The 7909-nt window shown below is 45.2% G+C and overlaps 1 protein-coding gene and 1 long non-coding RNA gene across 2 annotated transcripts in view; both read right to left on the reverse strand.

Moving 5' to 3' along the window:
* LOC140208711 (uncharacterized) overlaps positions 1-7909 on the reverse strand; it is a 126971-nt gene that overhangs the window by 66542 nt on the left and 52520 nt on the right. The gene's annotated exons all lie outside the window — the stretch shown is intronic.
* LOC140208687 (uncharacterized) overlaps positions 1185-7909 on the reverse strand; it is a 32938-nt gene continuing 26213 nt past the window's right edge. The window contains exons 3-4 of the long non-coding RNA XR_011888873.1: positions 7751-7892; positions 1185-1616 (exon numbers count right to left, since the gene is read on the reverse strand). This is a non-coding gene — a long non-coding RNA (uncharacterized lncRNA). The remainder of the gene's footprint in view (positions 1617-7750; positions 7893-7909) is intronic.

Here is a 7909-nt window from a genome sequence, read left to right on the forward strand (position 1 = left end):
AGTTAGAAAAATTAAAGATGGAGGCTGTGGAACGGCAGAGGCAGGTTGAGGCTAGAGAGGCAGTAAAACAGAGAGAAGAGGCAGAAAAACAGGGAAGAAGCAGAAAGACAGAGGCTGTTCGAGCTGGAAAAGATAGAGAGATTGCAGCAAAAGGGTCTCGCGTTAGACTCTGGGGATAAGTTTGAGGCCAGTCGGAAAGTTAAATTGCTACCTCCATTTGATGAGGCAGAGGTTGATAAATACTTTCAGCATTTTGAGAAGGTTGCTCTGAGTTTAAAGTGGCAAAAAGAGGGTTGGCCCATTCTCTTACAAAGTGTAATTAAGGGGAAGGCTCAGCGAGCCTATTCTGCTTTGACTGTTGTTGAAGCAGCTGATTATGACATAGTGTAACAGGCTGTGCTCAGTGCTTATGAGTTGGTCCCAGAAGCATACAGGCAAAAGTTTAGAAATTTGAGGAAATCTGTGAACCAGACTTATATGGATTTGCTTATGAGAAGTTTGTGTGTTTTGACCGCTGGTGCACATATAAAAATGTTAATGATGATTTTAACAGCTTGAAAGATTTGGTTTTAACTGAAGAATTCAGGAGGTGCATCCCTGATGACATAAAGACGTATTTAAATGAAAAGGATGCTGCCACTTTGCAGGAGTCTGCTAGATTAGCAGATGTGTTTGCTTTAACTCATAAGGTTAAGTTTACCCAGAATAAGAGCTTCCAAAGGAGTAGCAGGGATAACCAGGGTAAACCAGAAATTGAAGTTGGGTTTAGTGACAAGAGTGAGGATGAAGGGAAGCAGTTGAAGGAGAAATATTCTGGTCTTTCTTGTTACTATTGTAAGAAAGCTGGTCATATGATGGCTAATTGTCCTGTCCTGAAGAAGAAAAAGGAAAAGGAGGCAGTCCCACATGCCTGTGATCAGTATGTTGAAGCACCTATAAACCCACAGGGTTCTGAACATTCTGTTGAGGCTCAGTTAAGGACTGAGAGGTCTGAATGAGTTAAGAAGGGATTCGATCATTTTATGTCAGATGGGTTTATATTAGTAATGGAAGGGTCAACCCCGGTACCAGTGAAAATTCTTTGAGATACTAGGGCTTCTCAGTCACTTATATTAGACAGTATTCTAAAGTTTGGTGATGAGACTGACATTGGTGAGGTAAATCTTATTAAAGGCACTGGGGGCAGCATTGTATCTTTTCCATTGCACAAGGTAACTTTACAGTCAGGGTTGGTTTCAGGACCTGTTAAGATCGGATTATGCTCCAGTTTACCGGTGGAAGATGTTACTTTGCTGATAGGGAATGACCTGGCAGATGGTAAGGTTGTTCCTGCAGTTCAGTTGACAACTAAGCCAACCACTGACGACCCACAGATGGATTTTAACATTTATCCTTCCTGCACAGTAACTCGAAGTACAGCTAAAAAGTCTGCCAATGCAGACGGTTCTGTGCAGCATGATTCTGATACCCATGATAGCCAAAGTTGGGATTCAGGTTATGATGACTTAAAACAGAGATCATCTTCCTTTTTCCCTTCTGCTCCACGGAACCAGACCCAATGCTAGAGACCGCATCGCCGTGGTCGTCCTCTGTCAGGTCATCCCCCTCAACAGCATCTAAAACGAGATAACAATTACTGAGGGGGATGGCCACAGGGGTGCTCTCTGCTATCTGAGCTCTTCCCATCCCTTCCCTGACAGTCACCCACTTATCGATCTCCTGCTCACGTTCCATTATAAGCTGTAGATCATCAAGCCGCAGTTCCAGATCCCTAACACGTTCTCTCATCAGCTGCATCTCAGCACACCGGGCGCCGATATGGCCGTCTGGGAGACGGGAAGATTCCCGGAATTCCCACATCTTACACCCAGAGCAAAGTACTAACCCTGCAGACAGGCTCTGGTACATGTTTGTATGTTCAGTAAACATATTCACTGCTTAATTGCCTGGAGGAGGGAACGAGATGGGAAATGTCCAAATCTGCTGATAACACAGAAGCAAAGGAAGGAAATCTAATGACGACGTTCTGGTTCTGCATCAAGTAATTCAAAAGGCAGATTGTATTTTGGCCTTCACCGCACAGGGAGTGGAGATTATGTAACGGGCCTGTGTAGCTACTATTGCACAGGGTGTTAGTGAGGCCACATCTGGAATTCTATGCACAGTTTTAATCCCCAAGCAGAAAGAAATCTTAGAGTAGCTATGGAGCCAGCAGTGCAGTTTTACCAGTGTATTACATGGGATGATTTACCAGCAGAGGTGAGATGATTTGGCCCTGAAATTTAGAACATATTCACAAACGATAGGGTATTTATGAAGCATCTTCATAGAGTATCATATGATCAATCCGTGCACAGTACATAAGCTGTGGATATATGTTTTTACTATTGTGTTTTTGTGTTGCTTTGGAGCCGGAGTAATAACTATTTCGATCTCATTTACACTTGTCTGTTGGAAATGGAATTAAACAACCTTGAATCTTGAATAAACATTTCAGCAGTCTGCAGCGTCACATTTCTGTCTCTCAGCGTTACTGCGGCAGAGCACCACCCGGTGACAACAGAGTCCACAAATCAGGGGCTCCTGTTATTGTGGCAAATCACCACCAAGTGGAAGTGCTGTCCAGAAAAGAGAGAGGTTTACAGCAATAAGGAGGGGTGTAGGGGGCTGGAAGCCAACTCTGCAAGTGGATGAAGTTCTAGACCTGCCCCAAACCACTCTCCTCACCACTAGACAGGGTCCCAAACAGGGGTCATCTACTGTTTCCAGTTTTCCACGTGTGTCCTCCTCGACATTAGTGAGACCCAATGTACTCTCTGCATTCTGCACTCTGTCCCGATGAGATTCTGCAGGTGTTGGAGATGCAGAGTAAGAAACACAAGATGTTGGAGGAAGTCAGGAGGTCAGGTAGCTTCTATAGAGGGGGATAAAGCAAAACAGAGATTTCCTGCCGAGACCCTTCATCAGGACTGGAAGTGGGGAGAAGCTGGAACAAGATGATGCGGGGAGTGGAAGAGTCCAAGCTGGTAGATGGTAGGTGAAGCCAGGTAAGAGTGAAGGTGAGTGGGTGGGGGAGGTGGGAGATGAAGTGAGACGCTGAGAGGTGGGAGGTGGAAAATGCAAAGGACTGAAAAGAAGGAATTTGATAGGATAGGAGAGCGGACCATGGGGAAAAGAGGAAGTAAAAGAGGAACCAGAGGGAGACGGTCCACAGTGGAGAAGAGAGAAGTGGGGAGACAGAATGGAGGAGACGGGTGTGTGTGTTGATGAAAGGAAAAGGAAGAGGTAGAAGTTAAAGATATCGATGTTCATGCCATCGGGTTGTAGACTACCCGGATGTAATATGAGGTGTTGCTCCTTTAACCTGAGAGTGGACTCATCGAGTTAGTTAAACGATGAACCGGAAGGGAGAGCGGATTAATAATTTTCCCCTGGCATCCCTATTAAATCAATCCTCTCTCACCTTGAACCAGTGCCGTCTGGTTGTTGGTTCCACAAAAGTGGGGAAAAGGACTGCGCACGTTCCCCAGTTCTGGACACTCAGGGTTTGGAACACTTGCATCATGTCAGCCTCAATCTCCTGCACTTCAAGGTGTGAAGTCCCAACCTGCCCAGCCTCTCTCCAGAACTCAGTCCCTCGAGTACCGGCACCATTCTCGTAAATCTCTCCTGCACTCATTCCAGCTTGACGTCCTCTCTCCTACAGCAGAACCACCAAAACTGAATACAATAATCCAGGGTGTAAACACGAGAAAATCTGCAGATGCTGGAAATTCAAGCGACACACAGAAAATTCTGGTGGAACGCAGCAGGCCAGGCAGCATCAATAGGAAATAATCCAGGCGTGGATACCCTCACGATACCTTAACCCTAATGCAACCGCACTAGCCTCTTCAGTCCATGAGCCATGAGATGTGAGACAGAGGCTGCTCAGCCAATCGAGTCTGTTCCACCATTCCTTCGTGTCCAATTGATTATCTCTCTCAACCCCATTCTCCTGCCTTCTCCCCATAATCTTTCAACATCCATTTAAAATACACTCACTGACTTGGCCTCTGCTCCATCTGTGGCAATGAATTCCAAAGATTTACCACTCCCTGACTACAGAAATTCCTCCTCATCTCTGCTCTCAGTGGATGCTCTATACATTGAGGCCGTGGCCTCTGGTCCCAGACTCACACAGCGTAGGGTGCATCTTCTTCATAGCCACTCTGTCCAGGCCTTTCAATATTTGATAGGTTTCAATGAGATCCCCTCTCTTTCTTCTGGACCAGTGAGTACAGGGTCAAAGCCGTCTAACGATCCTAAGTTAACCCTTTCATTCCTAGAACCTTCATGAACCTTCTCCAGACCCGCTCCAATACGAGCACATCTTTTTCTCAGACAGGAGGTCGGAAACTGCTCACAATACACCAACAGCGAACTGACCGATGTGTTATAAAGCTACAGTGTCACATCCTTGCTCTTATATGTTAACATTACCGTTTTCATCTTTTATCAACTCAATCTGCAAGCAAACCTTTCCGGACTCCTGCTCAAGGACTCCCAAGTACCTATGCACCTCAGATTTTTGAATTTTCTCCCATTTATTTTTTTTTCCAACGCCCTTATTCCTCCTACCAATTGTACGTGAGCATATATTTGCATACACTGTATTTCATCTACTACTTAGTTGCCTGTTATCCAAACCTATCGAAGTCCATCTGCAGACTCCCACTTTGCTCTAAACTACCTGCCCTGTACCTATCTTTGTATCAACTGCAAAGTTCGTCACCAAGGTATCAATTCCGTCATCCATATCATTCAGATTTAACATGAAAAGATGCAGTCTCAATACTGACCCCCATGGAACACCATTAGTTAGTGACAGCAAAACAGAATTGCCACATTATTCTGACTCTTTCTCCCTGGTCAGTCAGCCAAGCTTCGACCCATACAAGCACCTTTCCTGTAATTCCATGCGCTGTGATCTTGTTAAGCAACCTCACATGCAGCACCTTAGAGATACAGAAAACCTACAACACAGAACAGGCCCCTTGGTCCACAAAGCTGTGCCAAACATTTCCTTACCCTAGAACTACCTAGGCTTACCCATACTCCTCTATTTTTCTAAGCTCCATGTACCTATCCAGGAGACTCTTAAAAGACCCCATCGTTTCCACCTCAACACTGTCTCTGGCAGCCCATTCCACGCACTCACTACTCACTGCATAAAAAATTTACCCTTTATATCTCCTCTGTACCTACACCCATGCACCCTAAAACAGTGCCCTCTTGTGTTAGCCATTTCAGCCCTGGGGAAAAAACCTGTCTGTCCACACAACCAATGCCTCTCCTCTTCTTATACACCTCTATCAGGTCACCTCTCATCCTCCGTCACTCCAAAGAGAAAAGGCCGAGTTCACTCAACCAACTCTCATAAGGCATGCTCCCCAATCCAGGCAACATCCTTGTACATCTCCTCTGCATTGCCCTTTTGGGATGCATTTTCTATCTCCCATTGTCATTTGTGGACTACATACTTACTTCAGTTTGGAGGTCTCTACAATTCCCATCAGGGATTTTTTTGTTTTTTACATTTGCTGTTCCTTAATTCTACACCTTCCAACCCTATGCCACCTCTTTCCAATGATTTTATTTAATATTTTACCAACAGAGCCACACAACCCCACTACCAGCTTGTTCTTGGCTTGGTCTTTCAAGAAACAAAAGTATCTGGGAAACAAGAGGACCTGCAGATTCGAGAAATCTAGAGAAACATAGAAAATAGGTGCAGGAGTAGGCCATTCGGCCCTTCGAGCCTGCACCGCCATTTATTATGATCATGGCTGATCATCCAACTCAGAACCCCGCCCCAGCCTTCCCTCCATACCCCCTAACCCCCGTAGCCACAAGGGCCATATCTAACTCCCTCTTAAATATATCCAATGAACTGGCCTCAACTGTTTCCTGTGGCAGAGAATTCCACAGATTCACCACTCTCTGTGTGAAGAAGTTTTTCCTAATCTCGGTCCTAAAAGCCTTCCCCTCTATCCTCAAACTGTGGCCCCTCGTTCTGGACTTCCCCAACATCGGGAACAATCTTCCTGCATCCAGCCTGTCCAATCCCTTTAGGATTTTATACGTTTCAATCAGATCCCCCCTCAATCTTCTAAATTCCAACGAGTACAAGCCCAGTTCATCCAGTCTTTCTTCATATGAAAGTCCTGCCATCCCAGGAATCAATCTGGTGAACCTTCTTTGTACTCCCTCTATGGCAAGGATGTCTTTCCTCAGATTAGGGGACCAAGACTGCACACAATACTCCAGGTGTGGTCTCACCAAGGCCTTGTACAACTGCAGTAGTACCTCCCTGCTCCCGTACTCGAATCCTCTCGCTATAAATGCCAGCATACCATTCGCCTTTTTCACCGCCTGCTGTACCTGCATGCCCACTTTCAATGACTGGTGTATAATGACACCCAGGTCCCGTTGCACCTCCCCTTTTCCTAATCGGCCACCATTCAGATAATAATCTGTTTTCCTATTTTTGCCACCAAAGTGGATAACTTCACATTTATCCACATTAAATTGCATCTGCCATGAATTTGCCCACTCATCCAACCTATCCAAGTCACCCTGCATCCCCTTAGCATCCTCCTCACAGCTAACACTGCCACCCAGCTTCGTGTCATCCGCAAACTTGGAGATGCTGCATTTAATTCCCTCATCCAAGTCATTAATATATATTGTAAACAACTGGGGTCCCAGCACTGAGCCTTGCGGTACCCCACTGGTCACCGCCTGCCATTCTGAAAAGGTCCCGTTTATTCCCACTCTTTGCTTCCTGTCTGCTAACCAATTCTCCACCCACATCAATACCTTACCCCCAATACCGTGTGCTTTAAGTTTGCACACTAATCTCCTGTGTGGGACCTTGTCAAAAGCCTTTTGAAAATCCAAATATACCACATCCACTGGTTCTCCCCTATCCACTCTACTAGTTACATCCTCAAAAAATTCAATGAGATTCGTCAGACATGATTTTCCTTTCACAAATCCATGCTGACTTTGTCCGATCATTTCACCGCTTTCCAAATGTGCTGTTATCCTTGATAACTGACTCCAGCAGTTTTCCCACCACCGACGTTAGGCTAACCGGTCTATAATTCCCCGGTTTCTCTCTCCCTCCTTTTATAAAACGTGGGGTTACATTAGCCACCCTCCAATCCTCAGGAACTAGTCCAGAATCTAACGAGTTTTGAAAAATTATCACTAATGCATCCACTATTTCTTGGGCTACTTCCTTAAGCACTCTAGGATGCAGACCATCTGGCCCTGGAGATTTATCTGCCTTCAATCCCTTCAATTTACCTAACACCACTTCCCTACTAACATGTATTTCGCTCAGTTCCTCCATCTCACTGGACCCTCTGTCCCCTACTATTTCTGGAAGATTATTTATGTCCTTTTTTCCCCTTCCTAATTAAGCCATTTGTCCTCCTCTGCTGAACTCTGAATTTCTCCCAGTCCTCAGGTGAGCCACTTTCTCTGGCTAATTTGTATGCTTCTTCTTTGGAATTGATACTATCCCTAATTTCTCTTGTCAGCCACGGGTGCACTACCTTCCTTGATTTATTCTTTTGCCAAACTGGGATGAACAATTGTTGTAGTTCATCCATGCAACCTTTAAATGCTTGCCATTGCATATCCACCGTCAATCCTTTAAGTGTCATTTGCCAGTCTATCTTAGCTAATTCACGTCTCATACCTTCAAAGTTACCCCTCTTTAAGTTCAGAACCTTTGTTTCTGAACTAAACACAAAGTGCTGGAGGAGCTCAGGCAGCATCTATGGATGGAAATCAGCATTTTGGGCCAAGACCCTTCATCGGGACTCTTGATACACACGTATCTGGAATATCAACAAGC

The sequence above is a fragment of the Mobula birostris genome, chromosome 13, assembly GCF_030028105.1.
Source record: "Mobula birostris isolate sMobBir1 chromosome 13, sMobBir1.hap1, whole genome shotgun sequence".
NCBI classification, from domain to species: Eukaryota; Metazoa; Chordata; class Chondrichthyes; order Myliobatiformes; family Myliobatidae; genus Mobula; species Mobula birostris.